General features: G+C 43.0%; 1 long non-coding RNA gene across 2 annotated transcripts; it reads right to left on the bottom strand.

Moving 5' to 3' along the window:
* Positions 1-8,641: 8,641 nt before the first annotated feature.
* Positions 8,642-18,566, bottom strand: LOC133223580 (uncharacterized). 2 transcript variants are annotated; one of them, XR_009728614.1, is made up of 3 exons: positions 17,053-18,566; positions 14,905-15,078; positions 8,642-9,071 (listed from the first exon to the last, which is right to left on the bottom strand). It is a non-coding gene; the product is annotated as an uncharacterized LOC133223580 (long non-coding RNA). The 2 variants fall into 2 exon arrangements; XR_009728613.1 differs by lacking the exon at positions 8,642-9,071 and having other exon boundaries at positions 12,808-15,078; positions 17,053-17,162; positions 17,860-18,566.
* Positions 18,567-21,090: the final 2,524 nt, after the last annotated feature.

Below are 21,090 nucleotides of genomic sequence, written 5' to 3'. Positions count from 1 at the left end.
CTAATAAACAAAGGATTGCTGGTTTCCGAAGAAATTAATAGGAACTGTAGAAAATTAACACTTTTCCAGGAGGAAATTCACCATTTATAAATCTTATAATTAGGGTCTTTATAAATCAGGAAGCTCAGCTACAAGGATCATAACTTAAGAAGCAAAGGCACAGCTACAAGAGCAGCGGAAGAGCTCTGGCAGCAGCTCCCATTGAAAGCAAGAAGGATTTGACATATTCAACCCCTATTTTACGCTAACCAGAACATTATTAGGGCATCACCATAGAGGGCAGGACTATCCTGAGCTTTGGGCTTCCCAGCAGAGAGCTCCTTCCTGATCCCATGGCAGTGCAGCTGCCTCCTGCCTTATCGCTAGGCTCAGCCTGAGAAAGGAACCAGCCATGTGAGATAACTCCGCTCAGTGCACATTTATAGCTCCATAAACGACAACAATGTTAACAATTTACTAACTTCTGATAAAGACCATCTCCTTGGGAATTGCTGATACCTCCATTTCTGTGGGAAATAAATCTCTCTGGAAGCTTTGCTCTGCTGCTTTCCGAACACATGAAAGTGGTGCTGAAATTCCTAATTGCAAATTAGACTTTTGACAGGGGAAAGCAGAGCAGACAGATTGAAATAGCCTTAAAGTGCTTTTCTCTTCCTGATGGCAGAAGAGTTCATAATCCAGACAAATTAACTGATTGTAACAAACAGCATTAAGGCAGCACTGCACAATGTTGTGTCTGGCAGCTGGTGGCCAGACACTAGAACATACTTAACCAATTAGCACTGTCCCCTGCGCTGGCCAAAACGCACATTAAGAACAACTGAGATGCGATCTGGGACGTTTTGTGGCCCTCATACAGCAGTTCTACCAGGTGGGCCAGAAGAGTGAGATTCTCAGCGGATGAGTTAGCTGGGGATGTAATAAACCTGAGCCTGCTGGAAGCCTGTCTTTGCATATCCTATTGTATGAACCAGTCCAGGTTTAGCTGAGCTGTCTTTTTGTGGCTTTTTAACATTTCAAGGAGATTTTTGAGGCATTTTTTTGATTACTGATGCCTTTCTGTTCTTAAAAATAACAAATAGGCCACAGACTTTTCAGAATGTTCTTTTTCTGACACTGTGATAGTTAGAGTACAATTATTTTTGGTACTTGTACAGTCCCTTCCTTTGGCTTTCATAACAAGTTCCTAACATTAATAAGTTACAGGCTTAATTTTCAAACTCAGCTTTGGTGACTCAGCAGTCCTAAAAAAATACAGTCATTTGTCTGTGCTCTCCGCCTACAGCTTTAGCTATTTAACTCTAGCCACTCACATCTGAAAATGTAAGCTGAGGAGACTTGAGGGAGAGGTGGGAAGAGATTACAGATCTCATGACACTTTTAGTCATGTCTCTTCCCCAAAAGGCAGTATTTCATCTTATGCCTCAATGATGTGAGAGAAACTTTTTTATGTCTTAGATAGCATGGAAATGCTGGCTTGCTAATAGCCTGGCAGTGAAGCACGGAATCAGACTCTACAACTCAAAGAGAGTTACAAAGCAGGTATGCTTACTACGGAATCCGGGAATGTCAGAGCAGCATTTTCTCTGCCAATGGCTTGGGAAGATGGGCTCTCTAGGATTTCTACCTGTCCTCAAGGAAAGAACAGTGTCAACGGCACTGATAAAATCAGGCTGTCTGTTCACTGAGCACATTAGTCTAATTTCCATTCTGAGATTAATGAACCTTAATTTTGATGCACAGACTTGCGATTCATCCTGAATATTTTTGCTGCCTAGATATCCCTTACTTACCTAGCCAGTGTGACACCCCTATCAAATACCGAGAGTTATTAATGAGTTATGTTTTCACAACTGCTATGAGGAAGAGGTTGTCAAAAGCATTTTGCAGAAAGAAATAAAACTAGAATGCTGAAATCCTTCTTTCCCTGATTCTCAGTGCCTTGAACCTGGAACGTTCCCCATTGTTAATTCAAAAGCATTCTACCTCATTTAGTTGTGTACATTTCAGTAAGGTGACTCATGCCCTAAAAATGCCTTTTTCTTGTTTCCATCGGCTAGAAAAGGAGCCTGGCCAAATCAGCTCAGAAAAAAAGGATCTCTGCAGGGTAGGTGCTTGGAGTTAGGTTAAAAAAATACCAGTCAGGGAGACATGCTGCAGCACTGTGTTGCACATGCATTGAAACAGGAGGCAATCAGAAGTGTGAGACATCACACGTTCCATAAGAACTCCCAAAAGAAACTCTCCAGAGTATTCTGGCCAATTTACATTTTGTACTACTCTGAAATTAAGGAAACTGAAACAGTTCTGGTAACTTTACACATCCCTGAAATGAACCCCTGCAGGATTCGGCCTTGGTTTTTCAGCTGGGTGAGAGAAAATAGTCTGATCACACTTTCTAAACAAAATATTAGATCAAAAATAGAAGTAGATGCAGAAGAAAGTGAGGTTTCTGGGTAGTTCTGAGCTATCCATTCGAACCAGAAGACTGTATTCAACTTTGTTAAAACTATATTCATTCAAGTTATTGAGCATTTTTGTTGCTTTGAGTGCTTATCTACAAAGTATTTTGAGTCTGTTTCTCATTTACCTTATGAGCTGACTTTAACACAATAGAAAATAATTTGCTATAAATTGCATTCCAATAGCAAAACGAGTTTACAAATGTTTACCAGATGCCTGCCTCTGACTAAATTTAAGAGCATTCAATGGAATCATAGAATCATTTAGGTTGGAAAAGACTTTTAACATCATGTCCTGGGTTTAGCAGCAGCAGTCATTTTTTCTCCTTCTTGGTAGCTGGTGCAGTGCTGTGTTTTGACTTTCGGGCTGGGAACAAAGCTGATAAAAATGATGTTTTGGTTTGGCCAAGGACTTTGTGAGCCTCATGCTCTGCCAGGGAGGAGGGGAGCCGGGAGGAAGCAGAGACAGGACACCTGACCCAAACTGACCAAAGAGGTATTCCATACCACAGCACGTCATGCCCAGGATGTAACTGGGAGTTACCCGGAAAGGGCAGAGTGGACTGCAGGGTTGGAGGAGGTATCGGTCGGTGCTTGGTCGGGCTGGGGGGAGCAAGTTATCGGTCGCCTGGTGATGGGGTGTTGTATTCTCTTCCCTTGTTATTTCATTTATCATTACTATTATTGATGGTAGCAGTAGTGATTTGTGTTATACCTTAGTTACTAAACTGTTCTTATCTCAACCCGTGGGAGTTGCATTCTTTTTGATTCTCCTCTCCGTTCCCCCAGGAGTAGGGGGAGGGCAAGAAGGGGGGGGAGTGGGTAACAAGCTGTCTGGCTGTGGGTTAAACCACGACAGTTCTTTTTGGCGCCCAACGTGGGGCACGAGGGGTTGAGATAACGACAGATCTGACCGGATTAATAGTCACTCGTCACAATGCTGATTTATTGGCTCTCAGAGTTGTTCCTCTTGATCTCACAGCTTCAGAATGTTGTAACTTACTTAGAGCCGGTATTTGCTGTGTTAGTGTTTATCAACTGTGGGGCTTGGGCTAAGGTTCCTGTCTCAATGTACTTTATGGCAATGACTTGTAATACAGGTGGGCTCCAGCAGCAGGGCGGGATGGACTGGTACCTGTCCGTCCGGCTGCTCCTCACCGTCCTGGCCCTCGCCCTCGCCTCCGTCTGCGTGAGGCTCTGGGAAGCCGAGGCGGGGCGGCCCCGGGAGCCGGCGGCTGCTGAAGCGTCCCGGGAGAGCGGCCCCGGGGACCAAGCGGGAGAGGGACAGGAGGCCGCAAGGGGACGGCCGCCGGAGGAGGAGGTCGGGGCGATCGAGGAGCGGAAGGAGGCGGCTGCCGAGCAGCAGGAGAAGGCGGTGGAGAAGCCGAGCCCCCCGGCCGAGCCTAGCCCCGCTACGGCCGAGAGCATTCCCCGGAAGCCGCCCGCCGAGCCCCAGAAGGACGCAGGAGACCCCGCAGCATTTCCCAGCAAGGCAGAGGAGGAAGATCTGGACTCAGGAAAAGAGAAGCTGGTGGTGGGAGAGCCGGCAAGCACAGCACCTACACCAGCCCCAGTGACAAGTACAGCAGCAGCGCTTGAGAGTTCTGAAGGTTTAGAATGGCCTTTGGGTATCCTTGGGACCTGCCTGCTGATTGTGATGGGGATCAGCATGTTGGCACACATGCAGAGTGTGTTTTACCCACCACCATTTTGTCTGATCTCAAAAGTTAAGCAGAGTCGGGTTTGGGTCTTGTCTGGGGTTAGACAACAATATGGGAGGACCAAGAGGTTTTCCCCAAGGCTGGACAGCCGTGAGTGGCAGGGCGTGTGGGACAGTATGGGCAAGTATCTAGTCCACTGGGCCCCTCCAGTGCTTTGGAAACATTGGAGATGGAAGGACAACGAATTATTTTGAACCTGATGGGCCCATGACCCTTAAGGCCAACAGAGCAGAGATGCAACATCGAGATGGACTCATGATCAAGGGGTGGACCTAACAATGGACACTACTGCCCAGGTTATTCATGTGTGTGAACACTGCACACAGCCTCTCCTGCTCTGAAAGACTGTTACAAGAGATGGAGCCTGGCATCATGGACCAGATGGAATCAGCAGCTTTATAGGGACTAGTCTTTGCACTAAGATAGAAGTGCACTGAGATCGGAGTGATGGTATATTGAAAATGTAGGATCTGAGCATGACGTGAATGGTATGGAATAAGGGGTGGATAATGTCCTGGGTTTAGCAGCAGCAGTCATTTTTCTCCTTCTTGGTAGCTGGTGCAGTGCTGTGTTTTGACTTTCGGGCTGGGAACAAAGCTGATAAAAATGATGTTTTGGTTTGGCCAAGGACTTTGTGAGCCTCATGCTCTGCCAGAGAGGAGGGGAGCCGGGAGGAAGCAGAGACAGGACACCTGACCCAAACTGACCAAAGAGGTATTCCATACCACAGCACGTCATGCCCAGGATGTAACTGGGAGTTACCCGGAAAGGGCAGAGTGGACTGCAGGGTTGGAGGAGGTATCGGTCGGTGCTTGGTCGGGCTGGGGGGAGCAAGTTATCGGTCGCCTGGTGATGGGGTGTTGTATTCTCTTCCCTTGTTATTTCATTTATCATTACTATTATTGATGGTAGCAGTAGTGATTTGTGTTATACCTTAGTTACTAAACTGTTCTTATCTCAACCCGTGGGAGTTGCATTCTTTCTGATTCTCCTCTCCGTCCCTCCAGGAGTAGGGGGAGGGCAAGAAGGGGGGGGGAGTGGGTAACAAGCTGTCTGGCTGTGGGTTAAACCACGACACATCATCAAGTCCAACCACAAGCCTAGCACTGCCAAGTCCACCACCACAAAACCATGCATCTAAGTGCCATGCACACTACACCTTTTAGATACCTCCAGGGATGGTGACTCCACTACTGCCCTGGGCAGCCTGTTCCAATGCTTAAGAACCCTTCTGGGGAAGAATTGTTTCCTAATATCCAGTCTAAACCTCCCCTGGCACAACTTGAGGCCATTTCCTCTTGTCCTGTCGCTTGTTACTTGGGAGAAGAGACCAGCACCCACCTCACTACAACCTCCTGTCAGGTAGCTGTAGACAGCAATAAGGTCTCCCTTGGGCCTCCTTTTCTCTAGACTAAGCACCCCCAGTTCCCTCAGCTGCTCCTCATCACACTTGCGCTCCAGGCCCTTCTCCAACTCCGTTGTCCTTCTCTGAACCTGCTCCAGCATCTCAATGTCTCTCTTGTAATAAGGGGCCTAGAACTGAGCACAGGATTTGAGGTGCAGCCTCACCAGTGCTGATTACAAGGGGACAATCACTGCCCTGGCCCTGCTGGCCACACTAGTGCTTAGAAAGACCAGGATGCTGTTGGCTTTCTTGGCTGCCTGGGCACAAGCTGCTCATGTTCAGCTGCTGTTGATCAGCACCCCCAGGTCCTTCTCCACCAGGCAGCTTTCCAGGCACTCTTCCCCAAGCCTGTAGCATTGCATGGGGTTGTTGTGACCCAAGGGCAGGAGCTGGCACTTTGCCTTGTTGAATCTCATCCCACTGGCCACAGCCCATTGATCCAGCCTGTCCAGATCCCTGTGCAGAGCCTTCCTACCCTCCAGCAGATTGACACTCCCACTCAATTTGGTGTCATCTGCAAATTACTGAGGGTGCACCCAATCCCTTCATCCACATCATCAATGAAGGTATTAAACAGAACTTGCTCCAATACTGAACCAAATAATAGGCTAACTCCATTTGATTTAGCCTTCATTTCACAGACCAGCCACTTGACTGGATTGAGTTATACTGAGATAGACATTATCTTACATACATAATGAAAATATTTTCTGACCTTACTGAAGCTGCCGAGGTCCAATAATACCTTCAAGTGGCCAAGGAGAGACTTTAGCCTACTGTGATTCATTGCTCAAAAAGTCTAGTTGAGGACCTTCATGTTCTGCCCACCTCTAAATCAGGGTGAAGCAGATTCTTCTTGCTCTTTCCCAGCTACATGCCTCCACAGTGTATTCATTACTATGCTGCTTAATACAGTACGTAAAACTTATTCTTCCCCTGCATATTGTGCTGCCTTATCAATACCTTGTTTCCTTTCCACCTTCTCCTAGGTTTGGCTAATACTGACATCTCATTAAGATTTGAGCATATGAACACTGTAATTCAGGCTGCTAGTTTGCAGAACTGATGATGCAACATTCGTGTAGGTGGTGGCCACATATCCAGAGTGGGCTCAGCACATGGCAGGAGTTTGGTTCAGGCCATACAAAGCCTGTGAATGTCCCAGGAGCTGGTTTCACACAGCAAGTTACCTGCTGTTCTTTTTAGTTCTTTTGTATGCAGAGGTCAATACTTTTGTAGAGATTATCCTTTTAAACCAATGTCAGCTGACTTACACTCAGATCAGCTTACACAAAGTCTGACGGTGTTTGAAGCTGTGGGAGGAATGTGTGTAAGCAGGGAATCCCATGCTGAAAGTTGGCCATTTGTGTACATCGAGGCTCTGTTAAAGCATTTTGCAGCTTCTTTAGCGTCTACATATGACAAGAGAGTGGATTTACAACATGCTGTGACAGCCCCTTCAGCAGGGCAGTGCCATTAATCTTCAGACAGACTGCTGAGTTTAACACTGATCTCATGTTTGGATCCTCTAATACAGGACCCTGCACCCAGCGGGACCCTCCCATTGTTATCCTGTTCCAGAGGCACAGATTGTCTCAGCCTGAACTCTCCTAACCCAAGTTTAATCATTATACTTTTTGCAGTTCCTCTGCAAGCATTGTAATGTAGTGACTGAAGACATAGTCAAGCATTTAAGTACATGATTAACCTGAAGTGCTTAAATTGGAATTGCTGACTGCAGCCAGGCTGCTTGCATACTTGGAGTTAAAAACACGTTCAAGTGCTCCACTGATCAGTTAATTACCATTAAATATATGCAACAAACAGAAACACAGAGATGACACAACCACAGATGTACTGCAGAAAACATCTCCTTCAGCAGCAATAGCAAACTTGGTTTTAAGTACACCTTTAAAGCACATATTTCAGCATTAAGCCAGGAGGATATTTGATTTTTATAGAACATGACAGATTCAACATGTAAAATAGGAATACAGCTAACCTGCTTCCAGGATGTGCCTGTTTCCTACAGGAAGTAGGCTTACGGATAGAGGGGCATTGGTGCAGCCAGGCAAAGGGGCCATGGGACTGCAGGGCACCAGGGCAGTGAGGCTTTGGGGCAGCAGGGATGCAGGGCAGAAGGATATCATAACAGTGATGCTGCAGGACAGTGGGGCTGTAAGGCATTGGGGCTGTGAGGATGTGGGGATATGAGGATGAGGGACAGTGGGGCAGTGGGGATACAGAGATGCATGGATGCAGGGATGTGGGGCAGTGGAGCAGCAGGGATGCAGAGATGCAGGGCAGTAGGGATGAGGGGATGAAGGGTAGTGGAGCAGTGGGGTTGCAGTGCTGGGGTGTTGTGGGGCAGCAGGGATGCAAGGCTGAGGGGATGTGGCAATACAGGGATATGGGTATAAGGGGCTGGAGGGATGCGGGGGTGCGGGTCTGAGAGGATGCAGGTCTGAGAGGATGCGGGGATGAGGGACTGGGGGGACGCAAGGATGCGGATCTGGGGGGATGCGGGTCTGGGAGGACGCTGGGATAGAGGAATGCGAGGATGTGGTCGGTCCCAGCGGTGAGGGCCGAGGACCGCGGTGCAGCAGCGCCCCTTGTCGGCAGAGCTGGGCCCTGCACCGGGAAGCGGCCGCCTCTGCTCTGTCCAGCGCCGGTGGCAGTTCACAAACGGTTTTAAATGAGGCGTCGAAAGACCCCCGGTTGGCATGGGGCTGTGCTCTGCTCCTGGCAGGCTTCTGATTAATGCCGCCTGTGGTGGCAGCAGTGATTTTGTGTACATTTGCATTACTTATTCTCTTTGAAAGGTAACAAGAAAGGGCGAGTTTGGCTTATTGTTTCCTCATCCCCTCGCTGACAACTGCAAATCATTTCCAGGATGGATTGAATTATGAGGGGGGGAGCAGGAAGAGAGGCTAAGAGGGAGACGTGCAGTGCAATCCACTTTTGAGTAATCTGCAATTTAGATTCTGTTGTATTGATTACTGCGCAACTGGGGGGGGGGGGAGAAAAGCAATTGGCAGGTCTCCGGCTCCAAATACTTCCAAAATGATTATACATTTTATTAATCAAGGTCAAAGTAACCTCATTTGGCCGGTACTAATGAAAACATAGGGTATGTGCTAACTAAAAACCACTTCAACGAGGAAAATTGAGGCACATTAGAATGCGGTGCAGAGCAGCTCACAGTGCGCGGGTTTCAGATGCCATCTACTGGGCAAAGCTAATGCTGTAGAATGACAAGCGCACCTTTTCCTCCTGGGCTTGCAGTTTCCCCTCTGTTTCTCCATCAGCAGTTTTCCCACAGTGGTTGAAGGCTGAGGAAACCTTTTCAACAGTCTTCACTTCGGCCTGAGAAGTCAGCAGGATTTATGCAGTACTCAGGTGCTTTGCTTTGCTGACCTGAGGACAGAGTTACCCATGACAGCGTATTAAAGGTTTGATGTAAAAATGCATGCACAGAGCTCTCTGAAAACACAAAAGAAAGGCATTTTGCAGTGTAAGTACAGTACATAGCACAAACAAGGTTAACGTCAGGAAAAGCACTCCCAAGCACCTAAAAACCCCAAGTAATCTTGGAATAAGATAGACTGTGCAGTACAGCCAAATAATTACTAGAAGTCATGGTACTTGGGAGTATATAACAGAAGAAGCCTAAAGCAAACACTAATGTATTTTGGCTCATAGCATGAGCTACTGCAAGTGCACTACAGTCACTGGGAGTTGTTCCATCCACTTCAGGCTTTGGGCTGGAGTTGGACTGACAGCCCCAACTGGCTTTTCTGGGTACATATCTTTCACATTTGATGACTCTTGAGTCTGTTTTCCAATTAACTTTGTTTCAGCACTGCATCAGAACCAGAAAGGATCAATCCATTAAATAAAGTGACAGTCCCTGCCTGGGGAGCTCCCAGCACATGGCCCCAGCTCCAGCAAGTGGGTTCCTTCAGGACTAAGCATAAGCAGAACTGGCTTTTTGGATCCTGGGATAATAAAACCCCAGATTATTCTGCAAATTCAGCAGTCTTGTGAGCTACAGTTCTGGTTTTCAGGCCCTTTTTCTGTTTCTTTGATCTGCTACAAAGCAAAGCTCCCATGCAGCTTAATTTATCTTACATCACATCAGATTATGAATACACATATGGTCATTTTCTCTATCTTTCCCCTTTTCCATGTCCCTTTCTCTCTCTCTAACCCAGCTCCTTAGGCTGTAGATTTACAGACAAGCAATCAGACTTTTTTGTTGGTTTCCTTTCAGTACTGTTTCATTCTAATAGGACCAGTGGGAATTGGCCTATTCAATGAGAGAATCTTTAAAACTTCTTAAAAATAAATCTTATTCCAAACTGTGAGGAACAGACAAAACCTAAAAAATATTACAAACTCCCTTAAATATGAACAGAAAGAAAGATTAACCAAAATGACAGGGGCTGATGCAAGGTACAAAACATTTTATTGGGTGATTTTAAAGGTGTGATTCCTACTAAGTTTTGTATGTTATCAATAACCCACAGTTTCAAACCAAATTATTTTGGAACATAAGGCAGGGCTTTCTCAACGTTAAAAATATTGAATTAATATCTTTGTAATTTTGAAAAATGCTCTGAGCAGTTTTTACATTCAGGAGCTAATTTCAAGCAACCCATTGCTATAAAAAGTTTTGTACAAAAAAACTCTCTCCTTTTTTATAAACCCATTTATTAAATAGCTCCCAAACCACTGCATTTCTTCAGTAACTCCTGCTTTTTCATCAAATCAGAACAAGCCCAGCAAGGTAGCAATTTCCTGAGACTATATTGAATAAATCCAGAAATCCAGCTCTGTCCCAAAATATAATCAGCGTTACACAATCTACAGTAATTGAACCAGAGAAAGATAAATCAGCACCTGCCAAATAATGAGGAAAGGTTATCATTAAATTATCCCATCGTAACAGTTCTTTCTCCTTTCCTCAAAAATCACTTTTAAAACCCCGCTTTAAATGCCTATTTTAAAAGACTGCTGTTATAAAATATAATTTCCCACGCTAAAACCACTGTTCAAATCCCTCCTCTAGAACCACAGTCTAACAAGAAAGCAATAAAACTGCATACAGTGTGAAAGGTAAGAACACTTTATGTTAGCAGTTAAGAAAAGGGCTTGTTCTGGGTCACTTGTTCTCCGTCTGTTGACACAGCAGAAGCAGCTGAAGGTGCCCCTCAGCCACTGTCACAGGGGAGGAGGACACAACCCAAACTCTGCAGTTCATGGGAGCTCTGGCCCCAGTCAATGGGTCAGGTGTTTTCTAGCAGTGGGAGTACTGCTTTTGCAGCTTTACTTTCTCATCAAGCAGCACTGCCCCCTACCCTCGATCATGTACCTCTAATCATAGGTAAATGCGCAACGGATACAACTTTAGTTTCTTCCTTACCATTCTCCAGGACTTTTCCTCTATTACCCCCTCCTTTGACACCCCAGTTTAGGGCCCAGAGCCTGCAACATCTGCTGTGCAATACTCAGGGCATGCTAGAAAACCTGTACCCAACAATCTTATTATGCTATATCGCTATGAAATATCCATAGTTCCTGCTCCTTCCACTGTTAGCCACCATGATCCTACCTCTCTCCTGGTCTCCTGACCACGCAAAGACTCCCCACATTACCACTTGATTAGCCTGGGTTGGGTTACTATGCCACAATTTCTGTGATTTAGTTCCATTTGCTCTCACAACGAAGTGAGGCTTCTTTTCACCCCAAAATATGTAAAAAGATCAATAGGTACCAAAGTTCAGAATCTCAGAAGCATTAAAGCATATGTTTTTTACTGAAATTAATGACAGTAAAGTACTTATATAGGCCTCAGGGCCAGATACACCAGGATTTCAGTGGGAAATCAAGTCCCTAAATGTGTTTCTAATGCCTAATGACCCTAACCCCTCATTTTTCAGAACTTCGAAACAGCAAATGTAGAGTTTTTTGAAACACTGTTCAGTTGTTTCAAAATGGATTCCTGAGATTTACATCTCTGGAATTAATAGCATGTTAAGGAAAATATTATGTGAGAGTTCATAGGGAACAATGTTTGCAATATGTTTAATTCCTGTTGCCTCCATAGAAAGGACAAAGAAAAAAGGTATTCTTCCTATAAAACTAATCCACAGATTTCCTTTGAGCTGGAAGTGGGCTGTTCTGCTCTGTGCAATGTGAGCTATTCTGCTAAGAAGCACAGATCTAAAATAGTCATGCATATCACATGAACATACTCATGACCATTTTTTTTGCTATTACCCAAAAATGAGTTATGTCCATTACATTTGCACCCAAACTTGGAGCCATATGACCCAAAATGCCACAAAGTATGGGATGCAGAGCAGAATAAGGGGGTTGGCAATCACTAGCTCTGGGGTTATACAGTACCAGGGATGGGGAAGACGGGTTGTTATACACAGAACTCCCAAACCTGCACTTCAGAGTTTCCTGCATCGCCTACTCAACTCCGAGAAGCAGAGAGAAAAGCAAATGCCAATCCCATCAAAAACACCTAACATCTAAATGAATGTTAACACAATATTCAAGTACAGGATCAACTGCAGATCTAGAGGAGGGTACTATGTGGAATTTTTCTGTTTGCTTAAATATAGCCTTGACTGAAACCGTGCTGTCAATTTTGACTAAGCAAAACACTCTAGGGGTCTAAAGGAGGGCAGAAACTATAGCCAGTTTAGAGCATAGACCTCTCCAGCTGCAGGAAATATCAACACTAATCATTTAATCATGGTGGAGCGTAGAAAGTGGTCACCCTGAGTTTGCCTGAATGCAGGTATGAAGCAAGGTTATTTTGCATGAAATCTCCTTTACAAGCACAGTAGCTGTACCCTGTACATACTAAGTTTTTAAAAGCTTCTCTCAACTCCTTTTCCTTTAGCTCCCCAGCTAAAATACTGAGATAATTGTCCATGTTTTCTACTTGTCTGGCACTGTCAGAGGAAGCAGGGAGTGATTTAATAACTTAAGGCTACAGAAATGTTGTTTTCAGCCAAAAAAACAATCAAATCCCAAAGTTCTCTGAGATTTGATTCATGATATTTACAAAACTGTGGTTCTGTGACCTCTGCCTATCACTGCAATCATAAATAACTGGCTGTTTCCTTTATCCGTGCTCCTTATTCATCCTGAAATTGTACATTCTAAGATACACAGAGCATCTTTTCATTGTAATCAATTAACACTGTAAGACTGTGTGAACTGTTAAGTGCTTCTCTAATACACATAATGAATATTCAGAACAACAACAGTGAGCTGAAACTGAAATACCCCTTCTATGCCCCTCCTGCAAGTAAATATCACCTTATTACAGTTTGAGTTATACTAGCACATGGGGAAACCAGAGACACAGCGATCATACAATGACATTCTATTGTTCTGCTCTGTGCCCTTCTGTTTACAAACAGTATTAAGTACTTTGTAAACGTGATGCTTGGAATTTAACACCTAATTTAACCACCACCTTACCAACTTTGAACGTGATATGCTTAAGTTTAATGCAGACAAAAATGAGCACTGTAAGGAAAGCATAATCTCAAAATACGTTATGCCCTAGTGTTGAAGGAGGCACCTTACTTGAAGGCAAAAATCCATGTAATTGCATGGTATAATTATATTCAAATGGAAAAAAAATCATGTTTAGTATAAGCAATCATAAAAGTCTTAAGGAAATTTCTCATTTTGACCAGTTTTGCTCACAACTGGATATAGCTATCTTTACACCTCAAGGGTCAGAAAGAGAGATTTCTCTTCCAATAGAAGAAAGTTTAAGATCTCAAAATCGTTTATGGGAATTTATAAAAAGTAATAATCAATTTTAATACTTTTTTTTTAATAAGCTAAATTACACCAAAAAAGGAGGATGCAAAAGCCTTTCAACAACTGAAAATTTCTGTCAGCACTACTTTTAAAGTCGAGCTACTGGCAGACGTCCATATCTAACAAAAGCAACTTTCCCAACACTCCCCACCAAGAACTTTCCCTCCCACAATATCCCCAAGTGCTTAAAAAGTAGCCGTGACAATTCATAAGCATGCTGTGTAGCTAAAATATAAGACACCAATTAATGAACTCTGTGCCCCTAGATCTGAATGGGAAAGTATGCCACGTATGCTTAGATAACATCTGAAATAGAAAAGTCATGGGAAAGGAACTTAGAAACTACATTAGCCTCAGAAATCTAAGATGAAAATCTTACCCAGACCTCTAAGGGCTCAGGTCTTTGAGGCCTTTCACATGACCGAATTTCATCATTCACAGTGTTCAGGGGTAGTTCAGCCTGTGATTGCTTACTTAGTAAGTGGTTTGTCTTTTTATTCAGGCCTATTTCACCTTGCTGAAAATGCTGGTATTCTGTACTATATATTGTTTGGGGATGTGGGGAAAGGTGGTAGAGGTTAGGATACTTCTGATCTCCATAATCTCAAAGGAAGTGAATTATGTCAGCAGCTGAGCTTCTGTACTGGCTTCTACCAAGTCCTGTGGTTTTGATAATTTCAAGTCAGAATTTCAAGACAGGAGGTTTTGCAATGCACTTTCATCTCGGTTTTCCCTTTGGCTTACCAGAGCCCACATCCCAACCTCGATATCATGTAGCTGGGCTTGTGTGAACTCAAAGGCTATTTCTGGAGGAACAAATATATTGTAGAGGGGATGGGAAACTTTAAATAGAGAGTTAGGGAGAGGAAAAACCCCACTGCTCCATCTGCTCTGCAAAGACTTTACCTATACTAAGGACATTAAGTGAATATATTTTGTTAAGAAAACAAAAAATTATTGTATGTACAAAGGATTTCTGCTTAAGAAAGTAATCTTTTAATTACTTACTAGATACCAGCATTTCATGGAATCTTAGAATCATTTAGGTTGGAAAAGACCTTTAAGCTTTTGAGTACATTTGGTATGTAACACATACCAATAATACTACTCTTTGTCTATATATCCCAAATTATGCTGAAAGATCCACAAATTTTAAACATTAGAAACATGCCCCTAAATTCAGCATTGCTGTATCAGCTCTTGAATGAGAGGTCAGCAGATACACATGAATATAAGGGGAGGCTGGGAGGACACTGAACAGATGTGAAAATTTCACAGTAATAAGAAAAATAAGTATTTCAGAGTTGAATCCCTAAATGAAAATCCACTTTCTATTTTAACAATGCAAGAACTCTCCATATAATCTGCTTTTTTCATCTAGTCCAAATGTGTAAGTCTAGGATTAAAATTACATTTTAAAATATATTGTATATCTATTTCAAAGAGCACCCAGGAAAACCTGCATCTCTTCATGCATTATTTTTTTCCTGTGTTGATCTTGCAGGATATGAGTCTGTAGGGTTGAAGTCAGCTGAACTTTCATTATTGGCTCCACTGGCAGTAGGTTAAGACCCAAAACTCATAATCTGTCTGCAATCGTATCTTATCTGCATCTCTTCTTTGTGCCAAGGATCTGAATACAAATGGTAACTTCATACAAAAGGTGCTTTACTATCCTTCAAATAGTAAATCTTGGCAAAGAACCATTAGCCCTGGGATAAAGCAATCCTTTACTCTGACTTTGCTGTTGTGCAAATTAATTTACTACATTTCTAGCCTTTACAGATAAAATATGAAAATTGCCAGCTCCTTACAAACAGGATTATCTTACCTCAATTAAATAACAAATAAACGGCACAATAAGAAATTATTTGTAGGGATGTCATTTTATTTGCATATACTTTGGTATTCTCATTGTAGAACCTGCACTTTAGGTTAAACAGTCAGGTTCTCTTTTCATTATAGTTTAAATACTTACTTTATCTCTCTTTTCTGATATCTAATGGAAGGAAACACATAAAAGAAGGTCATAAAAGAAGATTAATAGCTATTAATCAAGCTAGGCCAAAAGCAAAGGCTAAGTTTACAGCTGAGAGGCTTTGCAGGTATAGAGATTCTGGTATGTTATTGTGGTAAAAATTGGGGTGCAGATACAATTTATACAAGCAGATAAACACTTTTGCCACTACAGTTTATTCTGAGAGTTAGTTGGTTTTGCTGTCCCGGGTCAAATATATTGGAGTAGCTAAGCAGAGTTTTACGGGTGGAACTCCATCTACTCTTGGCAATGTTAATAGCACAGCTACTCTGGTCACACATCATGACTCATCACATTCTTCCTGGCAAAAGTGTGTACTCCAGCTATAGAACTGCTGCCAAGCAATTATATGTGGTTTGTGACAAAGAGAAAAGAAACCACCCAAAAGCTAACAGTAAATTCTTAAAGAAATATCAAAATGAAGATGAAAACATCTGAAAGTAAGATGAAATACCACTCCTTTCATTGCACAAAACCTGACCTTTGCTACACAGTTCTTGTGGGTATTCTAATTTATGCCTTGGATTGTTCTTGATCAAAAGTCAGCACATTAATATGGCCAAGTTATGGTAAATGCTATGTAAACATCAACCTCATTCGAACAGAATCTTTCCAGTAGCATTGTATAGGAATGCCTCAATCTTATTGCAGCACCAGATAAACATCAAATCCTATTTACTCTTCAGTCTCCTACTACAACATGGAAGGATGCAATTCATACTCCTTGTGATTGTGAAAGACCGGGCTATTCCTGAAATCTTATGGCAGTGAAAACAGAATAAACTGAGTTTTACTGGAGTGGAATTGGAGCAAAATACGGGGTCTTCAAATAGTGACAAGTGAACCTTAACTACATTCAGCCTTGTACTTTCCTATTATTAGACTCTATGTACTTCAGGAACTGAAAATTTTAACTTACACACAATGGGAAAGTAAACTACATATTTTATCAATTATTAGGATGTTTAAATAGCAGGAACAAGAACTCCCAGAGGCATTGTAGACAACGTAAACATGTAAGTCATCTAGTCATTGTGCTCCAGCCTACAGGACACACAAAGAAAACTTTTGTATATGGAACATGATTTGAGAATCTCATGAGACCAGAAAGCTCTCAGTGTTTCAAAAAGTGATTAAATACTACCTCTATTGGTCTCTTTTGTCTGAAATTCACTTTATATGAAATTCAACCCTGCACAAAGAGCCAGAATCAGGATTAAGGATCTCATAAACCCCATTTAATTCCCTAAAAAAGCTTCTGTGCAGAAATGAATTCCAGTCTCTGAGAAAAGCTGTACTATTAACGAAAGTATGAAAAAAAGGCATTTAGAATTAGTTTGAAAACTCTATGCTCTGCACTAAAAACTTTTTAATAAAAAAAGAAATCTAAATGGAGATTTATGTTCTTTAAAATATGCATTAAAATAGGATATTAAATATTTTCTTCTAAGAAATTGAAACTATTAAGGACAATTTCTATGTTGCTACTGGCTACAGAGTAATAGCAAGAAATGACAAGGATCATGTCAATGTCAGCCAGCACCTACCAGGGCTTTTGGGCAAGCTTACTGTCTGCAAGGATTCTCCCTAAAATTAGGGAAATGGTCTTCCACTGATGAGGAATAGGAAGCAGAGAAATGCAAGAAAATGAGTCTCCAATAATATTCTGTTCACATACCCTGTAGGAAGTTAAATTCAACAAAGACAGAGAGAATGAGAGAAAGAACAAAAGAATGAAAGAAAGGAAGATGATCCTGTATTCAATTTCTACACTCCAGGCATAGTCTTAATTTGGGGCCTCCCTATGTGTCCTAGCAGCTCTTTCTGGTGATAAAACAGTTATTGTCTGGTTAATTTATGTCTCTATTTAATGCATGACATAAATAGACTGAGCAGTGTGTTTGGTGAAAGGACAGGGAGTCCCTACTGATATAAACTGGTGAACAGTAAAAAGAACAGTCCCTTTTTAAGGACCTGAAATGATTAAACTCTTCGTGCTGGCTGCAAATGTATTTCAAATGCATTAGAGCTCACTGTTGTGGGTTCCCTTGGCTAAACCTCTTGTTGTCAAACTCAGAGGTGGCTTGCCATTCCGGCTCTAACAACCTGTTGAGCTATTGTTATCTATCAGTCAGTAAGAGCCACATCAGTTGCTGTGCCAGTTCCAGACAGGCCTAACCTCTTTGTGAGTTTGGGTGCATTCCTCTTTAAAAAAGAGCTTTTTTTTTTGTTGGTGGTGTAAATTCCAGCATTATTATTTGGGCATGAGCCAGCCTAATGCTATTATGCCTGGGAGTCATAGAGGGCTTGCAAATGCTACACTGCTGCAGGAAACAGTCCCTGGGAAATGTGGGCTCTGAGCTTCCCATTGCTTACCTTTGGGAAAGAAGAATACCCCAAGCAGGAAGCGCCTGTTTTATTGGAAGGGGTGTCTATATAATCTTGTACATCACTGAACCCCAGAAGAGCTCAAGCTTCAGAGAAACAACAATATGAACATAGCAATAGTCAGACAACTAACAAATTGGTCGGAAAGCAGCATAGCAAATACTCAGTGAAAGTAGCTAGCAACAGAAGGGGCTAGCAGGGGCTGCCACTTACAATAAATTCAAGTTTCCAATACACTAATTCCTCTGTTATTTAAAATCATAGGCAACCGGAATAGCCCAGTAAAATAGAAAGCTTGGTACTAGAGAGATGCTGTAGCCATTAGATGGCACAGTGATTCCACAAGCCCAGTAAAAAGGCTATATAGTACACATGAAAATCACCTGCATTTATTTGTGATGTAACAGATGAGTTTGCTTAATGTGTAGGGAACATTCTGAGAAATAGGAGCTTTGAGGAGAATCGGCCTGTTTGGAAAACTTCTGTCTATTGACTGAAAATCTGCTTCTGAAACCTGAGGACACAACATACCCTCACACTTCACACACTGCAGGCTCCTCTGGGACTGGGACTCACCTGAAAAGATACCAGAAAAATCAAGACAAGACCTTTCAGCGTTGTGCATAAGAAAAGCTTCTCAGCTGTCCCTCAGGAGCCCGTATTCATAAGTGGAAACCTTCCTGTCATTTAAGTAAAAAAAAAAAAAACCCGTATTTATTATTTTATTTATTTTCTTCAGTCGCATACAATATTCTCCCAACTACCTTATTCCCGTCTCCTGCACTAGAGCACAGCTACAGGGTTTTTTCACGCCTTTTATCACTAGGTGGCGACGTTGGAAGCAAGAAACGGGATGAAGACCAGGGACAGAGAAGCACCCGAAACGCTTAACTTCCACCACAGCTTGGAGGAAACATTAAATCCTGGGCAAACTGATCCGCTTATTTACCTGAAAATTCACTTACTGACTTTAAACTTGAAGCAACTAAAAGCAATCTCAGACCGGGGGTATAACTCCCTTAATGCAATATAATCCTTTATTATAACCATTGTAATCCTTGCAATATAAACATTTTGGTAGCAATTCAACCCACCATAACACCTGGTCACACCTCTTCACCATGTGAAATCCATTGCATTGCTATGCAAATAAAGTGGGAAAGAGCTGTGCTTCACTTACAGATATTTCCTCTCCTTGTGGTTTTGTTACCACCTATTTTAAAGAAATACACGGAAATGCTTGTAAGATCTTGTTAAAAATGTACAAAAATGTTAGCAGAACGAGTTCCAAGGTAGCAGCAGTTTTCTACCATACACTAAGCAAAGCAGAGCAAATTTAAGAGATGAATCTTGTTATTAAAATTCATCTGTACGAGTATTAGCTCTGAACAGAATCCAGCATCCTAATCCATAAACATTTCAAGCAGAAAACCAACAGAAACTCATTATTGTAAATGTTAATTGTTTCCTGCATATACTCATCCACAAAATGTTTCATTCTTTGAGCAGTGAAAAGAACTGCAACTTACTTCCTTAGGAATTTATTGTTGAGGGATATTAGTTATCCAGCTTAAATAGCTTTTAAATCGTTTGAGTCAGAGTTATAGTATTCTGTGGTTTAGTATGCTATTTGCTTAGCTTTACTTGTTTAGCATGAGCAGTTAGATTTGCTGCAGCCTCAGGCTGTAAGCTGTGGTCTTTCACCTAGATATGCTTTCAGCTGGAATAAAGTTAGTTTTCTTAGTAGTTTTCCTATAAGGTGGTACAGTGCTATCTTTTGTCTTTAGTGTGAGAAGAATGATAACACAGTGATGGTTTAGCTCTTGTTAAGTTTATGTTCATCTGAGGTCTAGGACTTTCTTAGTGTGCACAAGCACAAACCAGAAGGAGCTACTACTGCCAGCAGAAGCTGCAACTCAACAAGGTAAGAACAGTTAACTGCCTGTCTGTATGAACACAGATAAAGAATCCAATAAGGTGTTAGAAGAACCCGGACCAAAAGATCACTACTGGACTAAAAAGACATGTGAGGGGTGGGTGCATAAATCATAAGGGCATAATTGCCCAGAGATTTCTTTGGTTCCCCCACCCACCCACCCACCCCGAGACAGTTATGAAGTTATTAAGCATTTTTTTCCTGGAATCAAACAATTGAGCCTGTGCTGCAGGAAACGTGGGGTTGAGCCCAGAGAAGGAGGATGTATGCTTGTGAGTGAGTGAGGAGTTGAAAGGGGCACCCATCAGCTCTCTGGAGCTGCCCACTGCAAAGGGACTCCAGTTCTAGCAGCTGAAGTCTTGGATGCTGTGTGAATGCTCAGGCAGCAGCTTCTTCCCTAATATTATTGTACTCTCCATCTTCCAGCTCCTCTGCTGCAACACTCCCACTTTCCCCCATGACTAAGACAACATCCAGGCCATCCTGAATCAACCTCCCCATTCCCTCACCTCCATTTCTGGGGGTCGCCACATGAGGGCCAGCCCCAGCTGAGAACAGCACATGTGTTCAGCAATTCAGTGCCTGCTGCAAAGCTGCTGTTAGCAGGAAAAAACAGCGCCGTACTGAAGGGCAGGTCTCTCCTTGAGCACCGGCACTGGAAGGACCTCTCTGTGTCACCCAGCCTCTGATTTTCCATATGGATATAGCATGAACCACAGAGAACCAGAGCCCTCAGAGTGCTCCTGCTTCTGGTTGAGAGGCCCAGTGAGGAGCTGCTGGTACCATACCCAAAATGTGCTTTACAGACACCAAAGGAAGATGTGTTTTCTTCCAAGAGGCCCACAGAGAGGGCTGACAGGGGCTCTCCTGGGCCTGGACACCCCTGGGATTTCTGCCCCGGATGTGCCCAGCCGGACACCCCCACTACATCCTGTAGTTCCAGTTGCCACAACCCACTCTCTTGTCACCCATCATTTGGGCGTTGAGCACAATAGATCTAGCAGGTTTGTTCCCATCAAAGAGGTGAGATTCAGGTTGGATGTGAGGAAGAAATTCTTTACAATGAGGATGTTTGTCCGGAGAGGTGGTGGATGTGCCACCCATCCCTGGAGACATTCAAGGCCAGGCTGGATGTGGCAATCCCAGCTCATTGCTGGCGGGGTTGGACTAGATGACTTCGAAGGCTCCTTCCAACACAAACTATTCCATGGTTCTGTGGTAGCTCTGAAGGAGCTGCTTTAGCAGGGTAAGCCTCAGGCCAGCCCAGACACCAGAGGTGCTCA

Source organism: Neopsephotus bourkii, unplaced genomic scaffold, assembly GCF_033783945.1.
Source record: "Neopsephotus bourkii isolate Nb327-2 ecotype Australia unplaced genomic scaffold, CSIRO-AGI_Nbou_v1 NB_1638, whole genome shotgun sequence".
NCBI classification, from domain to species: Eukaryota; Metazoa; Chordata; class Aves; order Psittaciformes; family Psittacidae; genus Neopsephotus; species Neopsephotus bourkii.
Note: the sequence above shows the minus strand (reverse complement) of the source record. Positions and strands in the feature narration are given on the sequence as shown.